The sequence below is a fragment of the Triturus cristatus genome, chromosome 1_2, assembly GCF_964204655.1.
Source record: "Triturus cristatus chromosome 1_2, aTriCri1.1, whole genome shotgun sequence".
NCBI classification, from domain to species: domain Eukaryota; kingdom Metazoa; phylum Chordata; class Amphibia; order Caudata; family Salamandridae; genus Triturus; species Triturus cristatus.
In genome coordinates, this window is record NC_140580.1 from 160,445,235 (window position 1) to 160,471,624 (window position 26,390).

A 26,390-nucleotide genomic window follows, 5' to 3' on the forward strand; every position below is an offset into this window, starting at 1 on the left:
TGCAGCATAATCTCACTTTTATTCAGGAAGAAGAGGACATTTGTGACTGTGACTCCGGGCTCACTTGGCAGAAACACCCCCTGACCCTCCACCCCCATCGCAAAATGTAATGCCCGTGAAAAGGGTAGGTGGACGCAGTGTTATATAGAACATCGTCCTGAGAGCACGATTGAAAATTAAAACTAGATACAGTATATGGTATAAACTATGCACCAAAACGTGTGATATAAGATGAACCGGGCGTGAAATATAATATGCAATACATTGTGCGCAATGACAGATTCATTGGAGAGCACGAGATAGCACAGGCACTAGCGCGTGCTATGCGATATGCACCTTGGAGTGTAATATGCACAGGGCAGTGTTGTGTAACCTAACTAGTCTCTCAAAGTTGTAATATAAAATATATGCTGGGGAGTGAACCGTTGCATATGCACTGTGACAAACATATGGTTCCCAGATTGTAATATGTATGGCATAGCGTTGTGCGTTATAACATAGGCATCGAGGAAGGCACATTAGATGGGGCTATATAACCCGTGCGAAGACAAGTGTGACATATTCACGGGGTGGTGTTACAGTGCACATGGGCTAGAGAGTGTCATAGCATACGCACTAGCTGGTGGAATACAACACAGAGGTGTGTGGCACTCGGCGGGCACTGGTGGGTGTAACACAGCATTGGGCTCTGCCAGGAGCACGCTGTGACTCTCAAGTGAGGTTCGTCTCCTTTCCAGAGAGTAAAATAAAAAGTATTACACATCCGGCGGTGGATGTGTGTTTTATTAACTGTGAGGTGGGTTTCTTGCATAGTTTGGTCGAATTTTTGTTGAATCCCCTTTGAATCGCTTGGTGTGCGTGTGTATTAAATGTGCCGGTCAATAGCTACCCATGTTTGTGTAAATAAATGACAAGTGTGTCTACTTGGAGAGTACCCACCGGTGGGGGCACCGGGATTAGGCACGGTAGGGCGTCAGACACGTCAGAGGTTCACTAGCGGTGTAAATACATTCCATGTGGATTCATTGTATGCATAGACGCCTTTTAATGCTTATCACGCAAATCGTCATGGTGATAGGTACATACGGTTTGTCCAGCATGTCCTAGGTGTTTCTATAAATATATATATTTTTTAAATAATAAAAAACAAAGGCCGGCCCCGGGGGATGGGGTCCCCGGGGCCATAAGTGGCCTGAGGAGGGGGGCAACGCAGCTCCCCTCCTAAAGAATAAAAAAGGCCATGACCCGGGGGTTGGGGTCCCCGGGGCCGATTAAGGCCTTGGGAGGGGGGCCGCGCGGCCCCCTTCCAAATGTATTTTTTTCAACAACAAAAAATTAGGGTGCAGGCCCTGGGGGATTGGGTCCCCAGGGCCAATACATTAGAAAAAGAAGGGGGGCCACACAGCCCTCCTTCTTAAAAAAATAAAATAAATAAAAGACCGGCATCGCGCCGGAGGCCACGCCCCCTCCTTGCAGCACTCTGCAAACGCGCCCCCTGGCGAGTTGTAAGTTGGGGAATTAATTCCCCTTCAATACTGAGGGTCCCTGAGGGCCAACTAGCCCAACAGGTATCTCCAGTATGCGCCAGGGAGCTGCGATGCAGACAGGTGTTCTGAGACCACGCCCTTTTTTACACCTCTATGCAACACAGCTCTGTGGCGCTTACTGGAGGTACCAAGTGGGCTAGTTGGACCCTAGGGACCCTCAGGCTTCAAATGAACTTAATCGCCCAACTAAAAACGGCCACAGGGCGTTTTTACACAGTGGTGAAGGGAGGGGACGGGGCCTGAGTTAACTTGTGCAAACACGCCCTGTGGCGCGTTTTAAGTTTGGGAAATAATTCCCCTTCAATCCTGAGGGACCCTGGGGCCAACTAGCCCACCAGATGCTTCCAGTAAGCGCCACTGCGCTGCGTTGCAGAGAGATGGTCTAGGCCGTGCCCCTTATTACACCTCCCTGCAACGCAGCTCAGTGGCGCTTACTGGTGGTACCTAGTGGTCTAGTTGGACCCAAGGGACCCTCAGGATTAAAGGGGACTTAATCTCTCAACTTAAAACGGCCACATGGCGTGTTTACACAGTGGGGAAGGGAGGGGACGGGGCCTGAGGTGACGTGTGCAAACACGCCCTGTGGCGCGTTTTAAGAGGTAGTTTTAATCCCCTGCCCTATTATATACTAGGGGCTTACAGAGGAGGTCATGCTAATCACAGGGGGACCCCAACGCATAGTGTTCCCTAGTGTATGTAGGTGTTTTCACTGTACTCTGAGTGTCTTGTAACATAGCACTGGCTCCAGGACTGGTTAGTCAGACTTAGTTACCACCAGTATCCGTCTGAAAAAGTTGAGGGTACAGGATGATTTTGCAACAAGGCTTCTTTCTGCTCTTCTGTTTGTTTTTTCTGCACGTTATCCTTCTTCCTGCACTTTTCTTTGAGGCCTTCTGTTGCTTCTTTCTGCATTTCTTTTTTTTCTTTCTGTGCGTTTTTTCTTCGTTCTTCACATGTCCTATCTCTGTAATACTGGGTACCGCAGTTTCTAAATTACTGTGTACATGCATGCATGAGTCTCTGAGTGTGTTTCTGAATGGGTGTATAAGTGTCTCAAGGTTCTCTCAGACAGTCTGTGAGTGTGTGCATGATTGTCTGAATGGGTTGGTGAGTGGGTGCATAAGTGTCTGAGTGGGGCTATGAGTAAGTGTATGAGTGTTTGAGTGTCACTACTAATACGTTTATGAGTGTCTGAGTGGGTCTGTGAGGGGGCGCATGAGTATCTGAGTAGGGTATGAGTAAGTGCATCAGTGGGTCTGTGAATGGCTACATGAGTGTCTGAGTGGGTCTCTGAGTGGGTGTTTAAGCATCTGACTGGATCTATGAGTCAGTGTATGAGTGTCTGAGTAGGTCTGTGAGTAGATACATGAGTATTCAAGTGAGTGTGCGAGTGAGTGCATGAGTGCCTGAGAGTCTTAGTGGGTTTGTGAGTAGATACATGAGTATCTGAGTTGGTATGTGAGTAGGTGCATGAGTGTCTGAGTCAGTGAGTAAGTGCATGAGTGTCTGAGAGACTATATGAGTGGGTACATGCGTGTCCGAGTTTAAATGGGTCTATGATTGGATGAATGAGTGTCTGAGTGAGTCAGTGAGTGGGTGTGTGAGAGTCTGAGTAGGTCTGTGAGTGGGTGCATGAGTATCTGAATGGGTCTTTGAGTAAGGGCATGAGTGTCTGAGAGCCTCTATGAGTGGCTACATGAGTGTTTCAGTGGGTCTTTGAGTGGTTGTATGAATCTTTGAGTAGGTCTTTGAGTAGGTGCATGAGTGGGCCTGTGAGTGACTGTGTGAATGTCTAAATGAGTGGATGCATGAGCGCCTGAGTGCATCCCTGAGTATCTGAGTGGGTCTCTGAGTGGGTGCATGAGTACCTGAGTGGATATGTCAGTGGGTGCATGAGTATGTGAGTAAGTGCTTGAGTCTCAGAGTGGGTCTCTGAGTAGGTGTGAAAGACTCTAAGTAGATATATGAGTGGGTGCATGAGTCTCTGAGTGGGTAAGTAAGTGGTGGTGTGAGTGCCTGAATGGATATGTTAATGGGTACATGAGTTTCTATGTATGTCTGAGTGGGTATGTGAGTGGCTGAGTCAGTGCATGAGCACTGAGTGGGTCTGTGAGTGGGTATGTGAGTATCTGAATGGGTCTGTGTGTGGGTGCATGGGAGTCTCAGTGGGTCTGTAACTGGGTGCATGAGTGTCTGTGTGGGTCTGTGAGTGGGTGTATGAGTCTCTGAGTGGGTCTGTGAGTGCATACATAAGTCTCTGAGTAGGTGTGTGAGTGGGTGCATAAGACTCTAATTAGGTATGTGAGTGGGTACGACAGTCTCTGAGTAGGTCTTTGTGGGTGCATGAGTGTCTGAATTTATCTGTCAGTAAGTGCAGAAATGTCTGAGAGACTCTGTTAGTGGGTACATGAGTGTCCAAATGGGTCTCTGAGTGGGTGCATGAGTGTTTGAGTGGGTCCGTAAGTAGGTGCATGAGGGGCTGACTGGGTGTGTTTGTAGTTGCATGAGTCTTTAAATGGGTCTGTGAGTGGGTGTATGATCACCTCACTGTGGCTGTCAGTGGGTGCAGGGGTGTCTGAGTGACTCTGAATAGATACATGAGTCTCTGAGTAGGTCTGTGAGTAGGTGTGTGAGTTTCTGAGTGGGTCTGTGTGTGTACATGAGTGTCTGAGTAGAGTCTCTGAATAGGTGCATGAGTGTCTGAGTGGGGTCTCTGAATAGGTGCATTAGGGTCTGAGTGGATCAGTCAGTAGATGTGTGAATCTCTGAGTGGGTGCATAAGTCACTGAGCAGATATGTGAGAGGGTGCATAAGTCTCTCAGTGGGTATGTGAGTGGTTACATGAGTCTCTCAGTGGGTTTATGTGGTGGCATGAGTATTTATGTAGGTCTTTGAGTAGATGCATGAGTGTCGGGATGGGTCCATAAATGTCTGAGTGGGTCTGTGAGTAGATGCATGAGTGTCTGAGTAGGTCTAGAAATCAGTGTATGAGTGTCTGACTTGGTCTGTGAGTAGCTGCATAAGTCTCTGAGTAGGTATGTGAGTGGGTGTGTAAGAGTCTGATTGGGTCTGAGTCGGTGTATGAGTGTGAGTGAGTGCATGAGTACCTGAGTGGATGTGTGAGTGGGTTCAATAGTGTTTCAATGGGTTTGTGAGTGGATATGTGAGTGTTGGAGTGGGTTGATGAGAGGGTGCATGTATGTCTGAGTGGGTCTGTGAGTGGGTGCATGAGTGTCTGAATAAATCTGTGAATAAGTGCCTCAGTGTCTGAGAGATTCTAGGAGTGGGTACATTAGTGTCTAAGTGGGTCTATGAGTGGGTGTGTGAGTGTTTGAGTGGGTTTGTCAGTTGGATCATGAGTCTCTGAGGGGGTCTATAAGTGGCTATGTGAGTGTCTCAGCGAGTCTGTGAGTAGGTGATTGAGAGTCTGACAGGGTCTATGAGTCAGTGCATGACTGTCTGCATGGGTGCGTGAGTAGATGCATGAGTCTCTGGGTTGGTCTCTGAGTGAGTGCATGTGTGTCTGATTGGATCTGTGAGTGGGTGCATGAATGTCTGAGTGGGTCGATGAGTGGATACATGATTGTTTGAGTGGGTCTGTGAATGACTGTATGAATGTCTAAGTGAGTCTCTGAGTGGGTACATGAGTGTCTGAATGGGTCTATGAGTGAGTGCCCGAGTAGCTGAGAGAGTCTGTGAGTGGTTGAAGTGTTGATAGGCACTCAGATCTCAACACATGATCAGGAGTGTTCGCTGAGCCTTCATGTCCATAGAGATACAAATTTGGATTTGTTTTAATAATTCTAAAACTACTGATCAGATTTACACCAAATAACAAGAACCTTATCTGCGGGAAAAATGTACCTTTTTTCCAACTTTAGTGTAATTCCATCAATGCTTTTTGTGCTGTAATCATGTTCAAAACCCTATGGGCATTAACATGAGAAACGCTCTTTTTTGACCCCCCCTTTTTTCTCCGACCCCATTTGATGGATTACCCTGAAAGTTTTCATGCACAACTAACTTGACCAGATTGTTGGGAACCCCTTAAAAAACAACACCACAGTAGATAAAATTGCGATGTGTTCAGTCCACTACCCTTTCATCGGTGTATGTCATCTTTGGAGTAGAGGGCTCCCTTATGTGTGTGACTGTATTGAGTATGAGAGTGTGGTATGTTAGGTGAGAATGGTTGGTGTGAGGTTGAATTGTTTGGGAGTATTAAACATAAAATAAGGGCCAATGTATATTTTTTCTGTGTATCAATATGTTTTGTTCATTTTAATCAATGAAATTTCTAATACGAATTTGTATACCTTCTTATAAAAAAGAGAAAAGAAAATGATGAATAAAAATAACTAAAGTCTGTACCTCTGTGTATGGCAAGACTAATCATTGAAGGACAGCCCAGTATGAGCTTGCAGTAGGCCAGATCAGATAAAAGATATAGGTTTGTCAGAAGCATTTTCGATGTAGCATCAAAACCTAACTTGAGACTTTTTTGGAAACATTTCACAAAGATTTGCCAAATGGAGCCAAAGTTCTAGGCAAGTCAAAAATGTTTTTCCTATGAAAACATGGTGCTAACAATATCTATCTATAGATACTATGGGTGGTCACCAGTAGGTAGTAGGTAGTCCTAACTATAACTACCTACTGGTGTCCTCCAGTAGTATTTATATATAGATACTACTAGAAGTCTCCAGTAGGTAGTTATAGTTAGGACCATGTTTCCATAGAAAAATCCTTTTTGACTTGCCTATAACTTTTGCGTCATTTGAAAAATCTTCATAAAATCTTCAGTAAAAAGTGAGTGCTTGAGTCTCTGAGTGGGTCTGTGAGTCGGTGTGTAAAACTCTAAATGGGTATGTGAGTTGCTGCATGAGTCCCTGAGTGGCTATGTGACTGGGTGAGTGAGTGTTTGAGTGAGTGTGTGAGTGGATGCATGAATCTCTGGGTGGGGTTGTGAGTGGGTGCGTGAGTGTCTGAGTGGGTTTATAAGTGGGTACATGAGTGTCTGAGTGGGTTCGTGAGTGGGTGCATGGGAGTCTCAGTGGGTCTGTAGGTGGGTGAAAGAGCCTAGGTGGTTCTGCGAAAGGGGCATGATTGTCTGAATGGTTCACCAAAAAAACAAGGTTAGAGGGAAGTTATAGTTAGGAAACATAATTATAGAATTAAAAAACTTAGAGAAATACACTGAAAAAAACAAAGGCTCCAGGACGTTATAGTTAGCTTCTGATCACTGAGGACATCCTCCACTAATTGTGAGTGTTAAACATATATACTGAGATACTACAAACGTTAAATTACTATACTTTGTGTACTACTGATGAGTGATAATATTTCTAACATATATTATGTGTGACTGTGTATCCAAGTGTGAGTGAATGGATGAGTGGCAATAGAGGTGTGTGTGTGCGCCTGTATGGGCGAATAAGTGCATGTGTGAGTGGATCTATGTTGTTGTATGGGAGTATGAGTGGATGTATGAGTGGTTCTGTGGATGATGTCATCAGTGCAACCGTCAGTAGCTAATACATATTCCAAAGTTCTCGGTCCGCTGAGTTGGGATCCTACGACCATGCGGTAGGTTCAGGTGAGGCGCCTGTACTATTAGAATCACTCTCCCCCTTTCATGGAGACATGTATTCCAGTACAGGAAAGCAATAAGGCATGAATTCAGTTCATACGTTTATTTCAGTGCAATCAAAACCCAAAAAACACCCAACGTGTTTCGGCTTCTTGCATGCCCTGATGTTAGATCCCAAGCTTCACGCATGGTAGCTTGGAATAAACCCTGTCTTGAAGAGTGCATTGAGCATTTGAGCAGATAGAGACCGCTATGCCTTCATGATAGCAGGGTCCCGAATGAACAAATTATTTTTCGTTTAGTGGTGGGTACATGCATTTATGGACCTTCCCCTGTGAGACGTTTACAAACGTCTCGCTTTCATAAGCCATTGCTTGGCTTACAGTTCCTGTTCAAGTCCACGCCCGCTAATCACCTTGCTGGAGGATTCTTCTTTCCCCACTTCTCCCCTGTTCTGACGAAAGCCAGCTGTGCTTTTACTGAACTCTGCCGGGGTAAACTTTACTCCAGGTAAAGTTTTTGGAGTTCGGTGCATTTCTTTTGTTTAGTGCAGGAGTGCTTCAAACACTCAATGATACCTTTCCTTTGTGTAGCTCAGGAGCGCTACAAACTCCCTAGGGCATTTCTTTTGTTTTGTTTTGAGAACTTCAAACACTCTGGGATACCTTTCCATTGTGCAGCGCAGGAGTGCTACAAACTCCCTGGGGCATTCTTTTGGTTTAGCGTAGGAGAGCTACAGACTCCTGCAGCATTTCTTGTGTTGAGCGCAGGTGCACTACTAACTCCCTGGGCATTCACTTGAGCCACGCAGAAGCGATACAATCACCGGTGCCTATTAATTGTCTAGCGCAGGGGCGATACAAACATTCATGACATTTCCTTTCTTAATGCAGGAGCACTATGTCACTTCTGGTAATTCTATATTTTGAGCCCAGTGACGCTACAATGCCTTGGCATCATTGATTTATAGTGCTGGTGCGCTGTATGCTATATTTTGTTATTTTATAAAACTCAGTAAGGAGTGAGGATGACTCCTAGATACCACTTTTCAAGACATTAGTTGGAGGTATCACAGTGAGTGAATCTTTGCTCGCTTAAGTATGACAATGCACTTAGTTAACAGGAATGGAGGTCTATAGTTCTTGTAGGGTGTACCCTGTTCTAATAGGTGGTTTGCTTCTTTTATTTCAATAGGGGATTCAGATGAACTACAGCCTTATTTTTGGTATACTGTTTTCTTGCTAATTTAAACTGGTGTAGTCTCTCCTAAAAGAATCCTTTTTCCCTATCTCCCTGAGGAAAGTGGCCTTGAGGTATCTAAAGTTTACTCTCGCCCCTTGCTTCGGAGGGGAATGGGGAACTCATCTTCGTTCCTGCGGGTTCCAGACAAAAACAGGTTAGTGGTGATTCTGTAGGTGACAAAAAGCCAAGCCCAAGAATTGACACCCACCTGAGCGAAGATGAACATAGAAGGGGCATGTTCCCCTGCGATAGATGCAGTTTTACAGTCTGCACTACATACTCTCACAGTAGAAGAGCTAGCCACTGTGTTAGTAGATCTACAATCAGAAGTAGGATGGTTTGAGCAGAGAATCAATGTAGAGATTTAAACATACTCACTCCCCGAATTGAGAGCAACAGGCGCTATACAAAAGAATAAAAAGAGTTATATTCAACCTGCTCACTTTACAGTTGCCGCACCAGACACATCCCCTCCTACATGGTGGGGAGAGACATACATCCCCACAATATCACTGCTCATACCCCTAGCCCTGTACTTTTGGCGGTGGCAGAATGGTTTAATGGAGACAGCTCTAAGTATAGCATATTCATGAACCAATGTCATCTCCAATTCCTCTGCAAATCAGCCTCCTTTCGGATGATGCAGCAAAAGTAGCCTTTGTGATATCTTACTTTGTGGGTAGTGCTGACAATTAGGCAATTCCCCTAGTGGAAAATGATGACCCTGTATTATATGATTTCTGTTTGATTAAAGACAAAATGCATAGGGCCCGATTCACAGAACTAACTTAAGACAAAATCCTAAACTTACTACCATTTTGGTATTCACAGAAGGCACTTACTCATTTTGGTATTCACAGAAGGCACTTACTCATTTCGGTATTCACAGAAGTTAGGAGTCCTAACTTTAGGACTCCTAAATGCCTTCTGTGAATACCGAAAGTCTTAAAATTAGGATTTTTCTCAATTTAGTAGTCCTAAGTCTAAACTTAGGACTACTAAATTGAGAAAAATCCTAATTTTAAGACTTTCGGTATTCACAGAAGGCATTTAGGAGTCCTAAAGTTAGGACTCCTAACTTCTGTGAATACCGAAATGAGTAAGTGCCTTCTGTGAATACCAAAATGAGTAAGTGCCTTCTGTGAATACCAAAATGGTAGTAAGTTTAGGATTTTGTCTTAAGTTAGTTCTGTGAACCGGGCCCGTAGTGTATACACACAACATACATACATGTAGGCAAGTGACAATGAACTCCCAAAACTCAAATAAGGATCAAAAGACCTGCTCACTTATATATACCAATTTTAATCATCTAGTATCTGAAACACTTTGGCCAGAAGATAAGGGAACCTCGTTATTTTATCACAGTTTATGCAATGATCTAAAAGATCTTCTATACCAAATAGTTGATCCTCCTGAGGATTGTCTTGCTTTCATAGATTTAGTGGCAGAATTGGATCATCGATTGGGAGACCGAATAGCTAAGAAATGTCGAGGTGAATTTCCCTGCCTCTTGAAAAGATAATAGAGAAAACAAAGACAGTATTGGACCAATGCAGATAGGCTGAATCGGAGGACCTCTTTCGGTAGAAGAGAAAGAAAAGAGAAGAAAGCTCAATCTCTGCCTCTGCTGTGGAAAAGGTGGTCATTATGCTGGTGAATGTCCGATAAAACCTAGGAGCGGTCAAAAGATCTCGGCTGTATGTGAAAGATATGAGAAACTGACAGAAAACTAGCGGTCTTGAAGGAACATGAGATCGGTCCTTCAAGTACAATACAGTATGAGGTCTCTAAATATTTAGCTAACACGGTAGCCTATGTACCCAAGCACTTTACCATCCCAGTTACATTAGTTATCTCTTCTCATTTAAGAAAACCTTGCATATCCTGCTCAACGCAGGTGCTACCTTTTTAGAACTCAAGTTAGCTAAATCATTAGGAATACCCTTTTTGCATAAATCTAGCCCTGAACTGGGGAGAGCAGTGGACGGCACTGAATTATCCTCTGGATTAATCACTTACCATACCTCACACATCACAATGGTATGCGATAATGGCCACTCGGAGAGTCTTAATTGTGAATTAATAGACGCACCCAATTTTGGTGCAATCGTAGGAGTTCCCTGGTTACAACTACATAACCTTCCCATTGAATGGGCTTCACAACAGGTCAAGTTGAGATCTCAACATTGTATGTTACATTGTTATAAAGACACCGTAGACTGGAAAACTCCCCTGTGTTGTGCCATAAAAAATCTTACTGAGTCTCTTGATATTACCCCCATGTATGAGGAATATAGAGAAGTATTCGATGAGGCCAGGGCTACTGCCTTGCCTCCTCATTGGTACTTTGATGGTAGAATAGACCTGGTGCAGGGAGCAGAATTACCTGTGAGTCACATCTATGCCCTAACAGACCCAGAAACATCTACAGAAATACATACATGAGATGTTAGAGAAGGGCTTCATTAGACATTCCACTTCCTCAGTATCATCTCCTCTGTCCTTCATTCCCAAACGGGAAGGGGGTTTACGTGCCTGTCTGGACTATCGACTTCTGAAGAAAGTAACTGTTAAAAATAAATATCCCCTTCCACACATCTCAGGACTATTGGATCAGGTGAGAGGAGCCAAGGCATTTACCAAACTAGACCTCAGAGGTGCCTACCATTTGATTGGAGTACGTGAAGGATATGAGTGGAAGACTGCTTTCCGTACCAAATTCGGGTTATACGAATATTGCGTAATGCCTTTTGGTCAATGTAATGCCCCTGCTGCATTTCAATTATTTGTTAATGAAATGTTAAGAGACTACCTAGAGATCTTTGTTATCGTGTACATAGATGACATCCTGGTTATGTCCCAGTCTGAAGAAGAATATATAACACATATAAAAAAGGTTCTACAGTGACTCAGAGAGAACAAACTATTTTCAAAATTGGATAAATGTACGTTCCATGCTTCTCAAGTGGGAAACAGCCTTTACACAGCCACCATTACAATGCATGCATTTACCCCGCATGGTGTTGCAATGAAAAAGGTGTGTTGCAGTGGGTAGAAGGTGTTGGGTTTAACTCCAACTCCTTCCCTACTCTTGCACACACTGGAGTTGGAATAGAAAATGTATCTTTTCCAACTTCCAGCACTCCCACAACAGAAAATCGGGGTAAAGTTCGGTGTTGCAATGGCATGCGGGATAATGTCACATAACCATCTCAAATAGACTATCTTGGGTTTGTGATCCCTCCGGAGGAAGTTCATATGGATCCCAAGAAAACTGAGGCATTAATAAAATGGCCTAATCCCAGTACCGTGAGAGAAATATAGAATTTATCGGCTTTGCAAACTTTTACAGATGATCTATCGATCATTTCTCTGAAATCATCTCTCCCATCACTAAATTGTTACGCAAAGGTAGTACATTTGTATGGTCCAGTGCAGCGGAACAGGCCTTTGTAACATTCAAGGAACGCTTTACATCAGCTCCTGTGATAATGCATGCGGATAATACACAACCCTATTTCCTAGAAGCTGACGCCTCTCAATATGCTGTAGGAGGTGTCTTGTCACAGAGAGACAAGGAGACAGGATGTTTACAGCCTATTGCTTACTTTCCAAAAACTCTTTTACCCACAGAGCAGAACTACACCTTAGGAGAACGTGAGTTATTAGCCATAAAGCTTGCTTTCCAGAAGTGGAGACAATATTTGTTGGAGTCCCCACATACTATCACTGTAGGACTTGGCCTTTTTGACTAAAGTTCCCTAAAATTTTTTGCTTTTCTCCCTAGACCATTTTCCTGACATAGAGTTGCCAATTTAGATGCTTTGGGTACTTTGCTACTGCTGATCAGTGTCAAAGTACAAGTGTTCCCTATGTAAAGTGTAATGGTATTTGGTTGGCCATGATTGGTATGTTTGCCTTACTAGTAAAAGTCCCTAGTGATGTGCACTGTGTGTGCAAGGGCTAATAATGCAAAGGCATGCAGAGAAGGGAAATCAGGCCTTTAGTGAAGGGCCTACGCGCAGACTGCTAAGTTAGCATGTTGTCCTGACAAGTGTAACCACTTGTCAGGCCTTACTTTCCCTTTTTCATACACACTGGGCACCCCTGTGGTAGGTCCCAGGTAACCCCTGGGCAGGGTTCAGTGTAGGTAAAAGGCAGGACATATATTGAGGTGTGTGTTATGTCCTGACAGTGAAAAAAACTTCATTTCGTTTTCACTGTTGAAAGGCCATTCTGCCCATAGGACAGAATGGGGAGGGTGAGTATTGTATTTTGTTAGCCTATTTTCCTGTAAGTTTATAATGGAGAGGTGAAGTTTAGTATGTATGAAATCACAGTGTCATAACACATCTTTCTATGAAGGTGGTTTTGTCACTGTGTGTTCAGAAGCCACTGTTTTAGAAAGTGGCTGAGTTTTGTGCTTTAATCATTTTTGTGTGTCTCTGCTGAATGTGGATTGACTGTCTGGATTGGAGAGGTGCGAGGAGCTGGGAGAGGTCTTGACCCAGGGAGGGGTTGAGATGGCACCAGGATGCCCTGCATCTGGAGAGTAGGGGGAGGAGAAGCCCGGGAGGTGAAAAGGCCTGGGCTGGTGCTATAAACCAATTGACCCATCTCCTGCTGAGTGATTAAGGATCCAGACCCCCAGTATCAAAGGGAGAAAGGTGACACTGGGAGGGAGACACCCAGAACTGATTTAGGGAGGGTCAGGTACCCCTGAGCACAACAAACTTCAAAGACATTAAGGGGTATAACTAGGAGAGCTGAAACCCCTGAACATTGGAATGAAACAGAAATGTATTGAGACTGAAAAGGCTTGGACCCATTTCTGTGGTCAAGAGGAACCTCTGCTAAAGAAGGAGTAATTGAAGAGACAGACCAATCCTTGTTTCGTGATCTGGGGCTGGTCTGCAGTTTGCTGCTCTAACCAAGGAAGAGGCTGTTGGAACAGTGCTTGGAGGCGCTGGGTCCCCCTGCTTGATGAAGACTGTGCTTTGTGCTGTGTCTTGTAACCCCAAGGGCCCGAGGTGAGCTGGCTCTCTGTTTGGAAACACAGGAACATAAAAGTTTCTGGAGAAGTTTCAAGCGACTCGGTGGGCGCATGTTGTGGCAGCTTGAGACCCTCAGAAGGTGTGCCCTGTGATCTTGGACACACGGCAGAGAAGTGAGACTCAGACACGCGTGGTGCGTGTCGTGGTGCACAGGAATCATTAGGAAGAGCGCATAGTCATCGTGTGCACCGAAGCTGAAGTGAGTCTCGGACGCACTTGGTGCGTGTCGTGGTGCAACGCAGGCGCTGGTGAGGAGCGTCTGGTCGGCGTGTGCATCGAAGCTGGAGTGAGTCTCGGACGTGCAGGGTGCGTGCCGTGGTGCACAGGCGGCGTTGGTGAGGAGCACCTGACCAACGTGTGCATTGGAAGTCAAGTGAGCCTCAGATGCGCAGGGTGTGTGTCGGTGTGCATCGGAGGCATTGGTGAAGAGCACCTGGTGATCGAGTACACCGGAGGAGAAGTGGGGCTCGGACACGGTGAGCGTGTTGAGGTGCGGCCGAAGGCGTTGGTGAAGAGTGACTGGATATCGGGGCACTGGAGTTGGAGTAAGTCTCAGTGAAGCTGCGTGTGTGCTTTGGTGCAACCTTTGAAAGTGGAGGTGATCGGCTGATCATTGTGTGCACCGGAAGAAAGTGAGTGTCTGCAGCGTGGTGAGCGTGTCTTGGTGCCAACTGAGACTGAAAGGAGGGGTGCCAGGTGAGTGTGCACTCGGAGTCGACGTGAAGTCCCATCAGCGTTGTGTGTGTGGCTTCGTGCCAGAGGAGACCCAGGTGGTGAACGTGCACCCGGAGTAAAAGTAATCTCAGGGTACGTGTGCCCTGCGGCCACCTGAGACCCTCCTAACAGTCGCGGCCCGGACCGGCAGCCCCGGAAGAGCTGAGCTGCCAGGCCAAGCCGCTGAGGCCCATTGAGAGAGTTCTGCATGGCCGGCCTAGTTCAAGGAAGGAGGAGAGGAGCGTGTGGTCACGCCCCCAAGTAACGTGGATTACTACCTGGGTGGGGTGCGGACTCGGAGGGACACTCTCTCGGCCTCTCAGTCTTTCTGATGACGTGAGCCTTTTGCTTCGGCTCAGAGTAAGGCCCGTACTGACAAAAGGAGTGGCAGTACAGGGACCAGAGTAATAAGCTGTACTCTGTGTCATCGTTGAACCATGTGGGGGCAACTGTTGTTGCAAAACACATTGCCAATTTTGCTGCTAACGAACTGCCGGTCTGTCTTAGGATGCCTGACATTATTATTGCCTAACGAAGTACACGATTGTAGCACTACGCATTGCATTAATTCTCCCTTGCTAAGTACATAGTTGTAGCACCCCACATTGCATTATTTCTTCATTGCCAAGTACATGATTGTCGTTACACATTGCATTATTCCTTAATTGCAAAGTACATAATTGTAGTGGCCCGCATAGCATTGTTTCTTCATTGCCACGTATGTGATTGGGGTGTGACGCATTACATTATTCCTTCATTGCGCAGTACATAAAGGTAGCGGTACTCATTGCATTATTTATCCCATTGCAGGTACAGTGGTGCATCGTTATGCATTGTATTATATCTCCTTTGCCCAGCACAGGATTATATTGTTACGCAGTGAACTATTGTTTGTCTATTGCAATGTGTGTGATTCTAGCATTGCGACCAGCATAGCATGTTGAAAGCGGTGGTTGGGATTTGAACCTACCAGCCAGCCGTAACGAATATTACCCTTTATTCTATGTTGGCTTATGTATCGTGTGATCTGATTGCATATCTTTTTGTATAAAGTTTGTACTTGTTTTTATCAAACTCGTGTGGAGTCCATTTGTGGTATCACCAGAGGGTTGCTGTGGGCGTGGTTGCACATACTGAACACTCGTGCCTTGGAGATAGGCCTGGCTGCTCGTGCCAAGCTACTAAGGGCTATCTCAAACGGTGTACTTGGCCTAACGTTGAGTGGGGAGCCCCAGGTTATGCACTTGGTGACAGTAGTGCGGGACTGGGACTCCGGCTTCCAACAATCACCATCTATTCAGACCACCGAAATCTACAGTTCTTTAGAGCAGCCCGAGCCCTCACACCGAGCCAGATGAGATGGGTTTTATTTTTTAGTAAGTACGACTCTATTATCACGTACCGACCGGGTTCTTATTCAGATTAGGCAAAGAACACAAAGTCAATTCAGAAGAGCATTTCCCCAATTTACCTAGTCAAAAAATTATAGAAGAAGGGGACAGGGAATGTAAAAACTCCCCTGAGTTTTTCAAGCAATTAGGCTTGGCATGTGCAGAGATTGATGCACTAAAATGGAAGCAGGACCCCCGGAACAGCATAGACAAAGGACTTTTTTTACCACGAGAAGAAATTGCTGATACCCTCAACAGACCTACAACACCAAGTAATCCAATGGTGTCATCACCGTTCTTTGACAGGGCATCCAGGGGGAGAGAGACCCTTACAAACTTGCCAAAGATGGTTTTGGTGAAAAAATATGGCTCAAGATGTACACACCTATGTGAATGCCTGTTCTGTCTGTGCTAGAAAAAAAATCACATTGTGCCCCTGCTGGATTATTACACCCCCTACCAATCCCATATATACAATGGCACTCTCTCAGTATGAACTTTATAACAGATCTTTCTCTAACTCAGGGCTGCACTACCTTTTTTGTCATTGTAGTCATGCCTACTACCATGGCTCATTTCCTACCACCGACAAAACTCCTCACAGCTAAAGAACTAGTGAAGGTATTCATAGAGCAAATAATACATCTACATGGAATACCCTCTAGTATTGTGTCAGACAGAGATACACAATTCGTGTCTAGGTTCTAGCAAGGCATTTGTACAGCGTTAAACATAGATCGCAGACTGTCCACAGCCTATCATCCTCAAACAGATGGTCAAACAGAAAGAACAAATCAGACATTTGAACAGTGTCTATGCTTTCTCTTTAGTACCACCATGAGTGACTGGGTCAGGCCCTCCCACTAGCAGAATTTGCATACAACAATGCCACACACTCCTCCACTGGGGTAACCCCCTTTTAGTTTTTCGAATGGGTACCATCCTAGAGTCCTGCCCATAGATCTACCCATACACTTAGCTGTCAAAACACATCATGACACATTAATGGGCATATGGAAACAGGCTAAACAAGAGCTACAACTCGCAAAGGAGGCAATGAAACGACAAGCAGATAAACATGAACGTCCTGCTCCTGTGTATGAGATAGGGCAACAGGTTTGGTAGACCTAGAAATCTGAAGTTAGCAGGTCCCAGAAAACTGCAACCCCGATATATGGGCCATATCCTGTAAAGAAAGTGATCCATCCCATCACTCTGAAACTAGATTTACCTGAAGATATGCGTATCCATCCTGTTTTTCACACTTCCTTACTAAAGGAAAGTAATCCCTTTTCTGATCCTGAGGCCCCACCTCCTCCTGTACCCGTCGAAGGCGGGATGGAATATGAAGAAAAACGCATTCTCGATTCGCGTAGACACAAAGGCAAACTGCAGTTTTTCATAGATTGGGTAGCTTATTCACCTGAGGATAGATCATGGGAGCCTGACGATCAAGTACATGCCCCTGTTCTAGCGCGCAGATTCCATGCTCTCCACCCCTCATAACCCTGCCCACTAAATAGGCCTTTGGGTGGGCGAACTGTTAAATCCCAAGCTTCATGCTCGGTAGCCTTGAATAAACCCTGTCTTGTAGAGTGCATTGAGTATTTGAGCGGATAGAGACCGCTATGCCTTCATGATAGCACGTTCCTGACTGAAAAACTTATTTTTCGTTCAGTGGTGGAAACCTGCATTTATGGACCTTCCCTTGTGAGACGTTTAAAAACGTCTTGCTTTCGTAAGCCATTGCTTGGCTTACAGTTCTTTTTCGAGACCACGCCCGCTAATCTCCTTGCTGGAGGATTCTTGTTTCCGCACTTCTCTTTATCTTGTTCTGATGAAAGCTGGTTGTGCTTTTACTAAAATCTGCCAGGGTCAACTTTACTCCAGGTAAAGTTTTTGGAGTTTGGGGCATTTCTCTTGATTAGCGCAGGAGCGCTTCAAACCATCAAGGATACCTTTCCTTTGTGTAGCGCAGAAGCGCTACAATCACTGGTGCCTATTTCTTGAGTAGCGCAGGAGTGCTACAAACATTCGTGGCATTTCCTTTCTTAGTGCAGGAGCACTGCGTCACTTCTGGTATTCTATTTTGAGCTCAGTGACGCTACAACACCTTGGGGTCATTGATTTATAGCACTGGTGCGCTGTAAGCTATATTTTGTTATTTGTGAAGCTCAGTAAGGAGTGAGAATAACTCCTAGATTCTACTTTTCAAGATATTAGTTGGAGGTATCATGGTGTGTGAATCTTTGCTCACTTAAGTATGACAATGCACATAGTTACCAGGAATAGAGGAATATAGTTCTTGTAGGTATACCCTGTTCTAATAGGTTGTCTGCTTCTTTCACTTTGGTTGGGGATTCAGACAAACTACTGCCTTATTTTTGGTATACTGTTTTCTTGCTGATTTAAACTGGTGTGGTGTCTCCTAAAAAAATCAATTCCCCTATCTCTCTGAGGAAAGTGGCCTTGAGGTATTGTTGTCTAAAGTTTACTCTCGGCCCTTGCTTCGGAGAGGGAGGGGGAACTCATTCTCTTTTCTGCGAGTTCCGGCCCAAAACAGGTTAGTGGTGATTCTTTAAGTGACACCTGGTCACAGGTTGAGTTGAACAGTGACAAGCACCATAGAAATAGGGCAAGTGACAACATAAATGATGGGTGAGAGTTAATACATGCACATAGTGGCAGGAAATGTAGCAGCCATTTTGTTGTATTGTTGGTCATATTGAAACACTGCAAGCTGACAAACAATCCAGTTTTTCTAAGGAATTAAGAGTGTCTCCAGTCACAAAAACAACACAAGTTAAACAGTTTATTCACCATCTGAACTAAATAAACTAAACATATAATTTGTCATATGCATTTTTTATTTGAATTTCACGCATCATTTTATACATAATTTAAAAATATTTTTCACATAAATTATGTCATAATTTTTCTCTAATAGTTTGTGTAATATTTGTGTAATTTACACCTAAATTAAGAGGCAGCCTACACAGCTTCAAATGAATCTGTAAAGGTACAACCGTGAAACAAAATAAGAATTGTAAAGCCAAATTTATGGAGGCATGCCATTCCCCAAAGAGTACACATGTTATAGTCAAACTCAGCCCCAGTGGACAGACACACATATCATAAAAATGAGTCCAGTCCGCAGGAGTTAGGGGTTACTCCAACTGCAATGATAAATCATCCAGCAATTGATTTTCGCAAAACAGACACTGTTAACAACCCAAATGTTGCGGGTGCGTGACTGTGGGCATATGTTGGATGGTGTGTCCATAAATGGTAAATGCAAGATGGTAGATGTTCACCTAATTGTGCCCAATTGGGAATATTCCAAACAGGGTAAAGTAGGTGTGCAACACACATGTACCCAGCCATCTATAATATCAGGGAAACCTAATCAGGTGTGAATTGCACCCTATGTGTCCAACTATTGTATGACAGATACTCAAATCATAGACAAATGATAAGAAAAATGAAAAGAGAAAAGAAGAAATAGCAGAAGCATTGTCTTATCTCATCAATTCCCATGGACAACAGGAGAAGAGAAGGAAGTGACTCTGCCCCACAATCCGAGATATGTAGAATTGGGTCCTACAGTTATGCCGCATCGAGACAGAGACCTCAACTTTATTTAGACATTAAAGAAACAGCTAAAATACAATAACCTTGCAGAGGAGCAGGAGCAAATTGAAAATATATACTTTTCACAATCTAGGAAAACAGCTAATGTATATGAAGAGACTGCTAGGAAGTCATGGTTAAGATGACAACAGAAAAGGGGAGGAAAAACGGGGGTTGGGGGACGACGGACACAACCACCCATTGAGGCCCAGAACTAGCCAGAATACCAGTTAATCCCTCAGATGTACAGATAATTCCTCATTGGTGTTAAGACCATCTGAAATTCTGGAGTTGAATTCAAGAATCTATCTTGATTGCAAACATCTCAAATGTTGTGTGCAGTTGCCCCCTTTGGGAGACATGGGCACCCTGTCCATTTTCTGCGGAGAATAGCAAAGTGCTGGTCCACGGGGTACTGTTAGTGTAAGTTCTTAATGGTCCGTATATGCTCCAACACTCACTTCGTGACAGGATGGATAGTACCACCCACTTAGAGCTTGTTGCACAGACAGATCAGGGCAAACACATAGAATGACAATTAAGAAATCTGTTTGTACCTGACAATGGGGAGAAAAATGACTTCACATTCTGGCCTGGATTTGGGATGGTCTTTGATTAGTTCAGAGAGATTTTCAAAGGTGGATACAATTTAAAAAATATTCATGACTGCCCTAGCTTTGTGATTGGATGTGGTAATAAACTTCACCTCTTTTTCATTTTGGATTATTTGTCCTGTGCCTGCTGCTAGCAAGATCTCTCTGTTGACATTCCGTGCTTTCATGAGGGCAGACTTTAACACTTTGACCTTGTAAACCCTTTCTCTGAAGCAAACAATCATGGATTTACAATCAATATGGAAGGCATTCTGGGTACTGCAATTTCTCTGACCCCGCAGAAATTGTCCATAAGAGATGCTGTTAATGAGTGACAAGGTGGTTGCTTTGTGTCTGCAGAAGGATATTCTCTGCAGTGCTCTTCCTTAAACGTTTGGAGGTAAGTTTGTTGCCTTCCATCCCACTCTAATGTCCAAAAAGTCTACACTCACATCACTCATAGTCCACTCAAATCTCAAGTTAACGTGATTCTCATTGAGTCTGGCAAAGAACTCAGATAGCTGTTCCCTACTACCCTTTGATATCGGGAACAGGTTGTCAATATATCATCGCCAAGAATGATAGGGCTGTTAAAGTCATCAGTGGTTCCGGACACCTCTTGCTCCCATCACTCCATAAAGAAGTTGGCGTAACTAAGAGCAAAACAGGTGCCCATCGCCTTGCACCTGTCCATATAGATTATTGTTGAACTAGAAGAAGTTGTTTTCCAGGTAAAAATATATCATGGTCAGGATCATCTCCGTGTGGAAGAGAAGGGCTAAGGATCTTGCCCTAAGAAAATACCTGCATGCTAAGATCCCGTCCTTGTGCTCGACACTTGTAAGCAAGCTGCTGACATCAAGGGTGATAAGAAGATAGTCCTCCTCCCACAAGATATAATAAATACTCCTCAGGAAATCCTTGCTGTCTTGAAGATAGGTGGGGTAGGAGGTGACAAAAGGACAGAGGAATAATTCAATATATCTAAATGTATTTTCTAGAAGGAACACTTGTGACAAGACTATGGGTCTACCCAGGGGATTGTCGGGAATGTTGTAGATTTGAGAAAGTAAGTTTCTTGGGAAACTTGTTTAAAACAAATTGCTACTCCTCCCATTTTATAAGGTCACAGTCCCTCCAATCAAACAGCATTTCATAATACTTAGCATTGGAGAAATCAGCCTAATTCTCAGAAACCAAAACATAACAATCACCGATGCTAAATTGGTTCCAGCCCTCCTTCAGATAGGATGAAGTTGAGAGGACCACAACATGTCCCCCTTTATCCGATTAATTGTTGACAATGTTGCGGTCTTCCTATAGGTTTCTAATAGCCATCCTTTCTTCTTTGCTGAAATTGTCAAATCTGACATTTGGCCAGAGTCTTGAAGTCCCGGATCACCAGGGCTTCAAAAGTATCCAAGGCATCATGAGGGGGGTTGGGTTGAAAATCCAGTTGGGTTTGAAGGTGCTCAGTTCATTGCGATCAAAGTTAGTTCTCAAATCATCCAGCTCATGATACTTATCCCCACTGCTGATATTGTCTGTGGCCAGCTCTGCTAAAGTAGATCAACATCCCCAATGTCAAGATTTCTGAGTTATGTTTTATTACTCTAACTGAAGGATGATTTGTTTCCCTTCAACGCAAACCATGTAAGCAACTTAAGGTTTCTGGTAAACTGGTGCAGGCCTACCCTGCTTCAGGCATAATCAAACTCATTGACTGGGCAAAAAAAGAGCCCTAGTCTTAAACCCTTTACCTCAGAAGGAGACAGAGCTTGATTAGAGAGATTTACTACATTGTTGGGTAACATCCTCATTATCCTATCTTCTGGCCCCACGTTGTCATTCCCATGAGGTTTTGTCTGTAACAACCTTTCCTTGGGCCAGATGTACGACCATGCCATTTTGCGAGTCGCATATTGCGCTCAATTGCGAGTCATAATTTGCGACGCGCAAAATGACGTACAACAGTGTCAGAGACACTGTTAGCAATTCTCAAGGGGGTCACAAATTGCATGCCTCATCAATATTCATGAGGCACTCGCGATTTGCGACCCCATTGATAATGGCTAGCCCTCCCAGGTATGGTGGCCTGCTGGGCTCAGCAGACCTCCATGTCTGGGAATGCTTGTAAATAAAGCAGTTTTTTTTAATATGCAGCCCGTTTTCTTTAAAGGAAAACGGTATGCATTTAAAAAAAAAAATGTTTTTGTTTAATTTTTAAGGGCAGGTAGTGGTCCCTAGAACCACCGTCTGCCACTAAAAAATATTTTCCCCTGCGTTTCCCACGGGGAGGGGTCTTCTGGGGACCCCTTCTCATTTGCGAATTCATTACCACTCTCTGGATGAGGGCAGTAAATTGCGGTTGCAAAACATTCTTACATAGGGTAGCGAGTCGCAATTAGGAAGGGACGCCTTTGGAACGCCCCTTCCTAATTGCGAGTCGCAAAACCGATTCTCACTAAATAGGATTTGTACATGGCCCTGTAGGTTTTTGCATGTGCAAACGGGTCAAAAACCTGTTTGCGCAAGCAAAAACGGGTCATACATCTGACCCTATGTCTTTTGTTCCTCTGTCTTGTCCTCCTCTTCCCATTCCCCGTATTCTCCCTCGGTCTTTATTCCAGTTCTGCAAGTTCATTTCTTGTTGAAGCATCCGGTGTTCCTCCCAAAAATGTACAGGTCTTGAGGAGTGAGCATCCTGTTGTGCACTGGAGCTGCTATCTGAAACGTCGCTCTCACTGTTATCAGTGGCCGAACCCGCTGTGTCAGTGTAGTTGTCACTTGCTGTGAGGTGTTCCATAGGCAAGGAAACAGATGAAACAATTGCGCTCACAGACACAGAGCTGCATGTTTAACAGCGCCCTAACTGTGAGAGCAATGTTGGCTCCTGGAGGAGTTGGAGAGCTGGCAGGGACCGCAGGGGCCTTAATGCTCCCCCCACTGTCCTGGAGGAAAAGAGCGGAAGGACACAAAATAAAGGTGAGAATCAAGCAGAAAGAGGCAGAATATAGGTCAGAAACTAGCAGAAAGAGGCAAAATAAAGTTAAGCAACAGGCAGAAGGAGGCACAATAGTGGTCAGAAATGAGCAGAAATAGACAACATAGAGATCAGAAATGAGCAGCAAGCGGCAGATTAAAGGTTAGAAATGAGCAGAAAGAGGCAGAATAAAGGTCAGAAGCATGCAGAAAGACGCAAAATGATGGTGAGAAATCAGCAGAAAGAGGCATAATAAAGGTCAGCAATGAGCAGAAAGAGACAAAAAAAAGTGAGAAATTAGCAGAAAGAGTCCGAATAAAGTTCAGAAACAAGCAGAAAGAGGCAAAATAGAGGTCAGAAACGAGTAGAAAAAGGTAAACTAAAGGTCAGAAGTGAGCAGAAGAAAGAGAAAACAAGCTGAGAACGAGCAGAACCCTCTCAGGCACTTATGCATCCACTCACAGAATAACTAAGCCACTTTCACATCCTCTCACAGATCTATTCAGACACACATGCACCCACTCACAGATAAACTCAGTCACGAACACCCACTCACAGACTCAGTCAGACAATCATGCACCCATTAACAGAATCACTCATACTCTCTCTTATTCACTCACAGACCTACTCAAAGATTCATGCACCCACTCACAGACCTACTCAGACACTTATGCACTCACACTGATTGACACTCATGGAGACACTTGCAAATCCACACAGACACTCTCACACCCACTCAAACACTCACTCAGACACTCATGTACCCACTCAGACACTCAGTTCGACACTGATGTGCCCACTCACAGACCCACACAGACAGTGACACACCCACTCACAAACCCACTGAGACACGCATGCACTCACTCACATACTCACTCTCAAAGGTGACAGTTAGGAAATAACATTAAAAATCCATAGGAACTTACTGAAAAACCCAAACGTTACAGGGATGTTATAGTTAGAAAATTGAATTTAAGAAAACAGAAATTCTGTGAAACCAACCAAAGGTTACAGGGACTTTATAGTTAAGAGATAGAATTAAAAAAAATCCTTAGAAATTCACTGAAAAAAACAAAGGTTACAGGGACGTTATAGTTAAGCTCAGATTTCACACGAACAGAACCATAGAAGTTCAACAGCTAAGTATAACATACGCCCCAGCAATGTACTGCTTACGACCTCACATATTACATCACTCATGACATAGTCAGTGACATAACTAATGACGTCACTGATGAGATCTTAAATGACATCACTGATGACATCATGGCAGAACCACTCACACACCCACACAACTACTCACATACCCTCAAAAGCTAAAAACACCAATACATTTCAGCACAAAAATTGGAGTGACTACACAAACATATATTCACTGAAAAAAAACTGTTAAAAACTGAAACATGGAAAACCACAGAAATTCACCAGTTATAGGTATTAACATACACAACACAGACCGTAACACACAGCACCCACCATGTTGTTCTCCTTTTAACAGTTTTATGTATCTTTGTCATTCAAAAAAAACGTGTGTTTTCATGGGTAAATGGAGGCAAGGTTTACAGAAGAACTCATAGGGCCTCATTTATGAGATTTATGAGATTTTGCCATAGAACAGCGCCGCAGGCCTTCCTGTTGCACTGCCCGATGGCCAAAGAAAAGGGCAGGAATGTGTCATATCAATCAGATATGGTGCATTCCTGTCCTTTTTCCCTGCACCGGCACACAATGGGCTGCCTGTGCACCAATGCAGGCAACTTTGCACCATGTTGCAAGGGTGCCTGCATTGAGGGGATGATTATTTTTGCGCAGGAAGGGATATCTTCCTGCACAAAAATAATCACAAGAGTTTTTTCCTCTTTCTATGTGTGCTGCATTCTGCAGCACACATAGAAAAAGGAAAAACAAGAAGAAGTAAAGATATTTCTCCTTGTTGTGCCTCCCTCACGCCTCCCCTGGGGAGGTGAAAGATTTTGGTGCTGACTCAGATTTACGATTTCTCGTAAATCTGGGGCAGTGTCAAAAAGCCATTGATGTTGCTGGGAACACCACCCACCAACACCCATTGCACGCCCCTTTAATGCAGAAAACTGTGTTAAAGGGAACAATATTTGCGAGGCCACATTAAGACAAAAAAAGTGGCTTAGTGCTGCCTCGTAAATATGGAGCAGGCTCCTGTGCGACCGAAGCCTCACAAAAAGTGACGTTCCAGCGGCGCAAGTTGCTTCATAAATGAGGCACATAGTTTATATCCCTGAACAAAACGGGATTTGCAAAGGGATTGGTATTTAAAGGCACATTCCATCAGGGGATTAGAATCAGTTTATTTTTCAGCGCGGCACTGTAATTTCCTTTAGCCTTTAAAAATATTTTTCTCTATTTTATAGTTTTTTTTTTAGATTTCAGAATCCAAACACCCAAGATACTGCATTTGGCGCTGTTGCTATTTCTTAATAACAGCGAAAAATGGTGCTTTAAAGAAGATTTAATTTACTCTTTTGGACACAGCCTTTCTTAGGTCACGTTGCCCTCTTCTAATCTTAGCTTTTATGTGTTTTGAATGATCAAAATTTTACAATTTGTACATGCTGTTAAGGTAGCGATGTGTGCCTGGCAGCAGGTCAGCTTGACTTCACCTTCTAAATCCACCTGTGAGTGCTCTAAAGTCGTCCTCCTCATCATGATAGCATATTTGTGAAGACACCAAATCATTGGAGCGAGCTGCAGATATATTCACAGTAAACTTAGCTTCAGAAGGCTTCCTCTGCTTAAGAACTGGGGGGCATATCAACAACGAGGCGATAGAAAATTATCGCCGCTTTTGCGGCCGCTTTCAGCCGAAAAGCAGCGATAATTTTCGCGCCTAATTAGCAAGGTCACGCTAACGTGTGAAACCTTGCTTTGGCGTACGAAATCTTAACGCCCAGCTTTGCATCTCTAATGAGATGCAAAGTGGGCATTCCTGACCTAACATGACAGGAGAAATGTCGCTAAGCGACATTTCTCCTATCATCAAGCCCCACGCCATGAAGCATAGCGGCAGGAAAAGTAGCGATAACCCCTGTTATCGCTACTTTCCTTACGCCTGTTTCAGGACTGACTTAGCCATGATATCCTATGGAGGGTGGATATCATGGCTAAGTTTGTGAGGCCCTATCAACAAGCTAACGCCACATTTCGTGAGATTATCGCTGGGTTTCCAGCGATAATCTCACGTTAGGCAGTTAGAGCTAGGATTTTTATCGCTTTTGAGATAAGCGTTGCTAATAGCACGCTATCGCAGCGATAAAAATCCACGCTAGTCGGCGATAATTATTCTAGCGCTAAGTGCGCTTAGCGATAATTATCTTGGGTTGATGTGCCCCTGTGTTTGGTGAATCGTGATTGTTTCACTTATAAAATCACTGATGAAACAAAAGGGGTATGCAGAGCTACAATATGTGCATGACAAGGATGATTAATTATAGAGCAGCTTGAAATTCGCCACAAGCAAGCATTATAGTTTTTGTTTTTTATATATATTTGTAAATAATAAGGTCGCGGTGTAATGTTTTATGAAAGCATGCATTCGTATAAACTAGGCATTGACCTTTCTTTCTGTCGTTTTCACACGAAGATTATAAGCAGGAATTATCATCTTTGG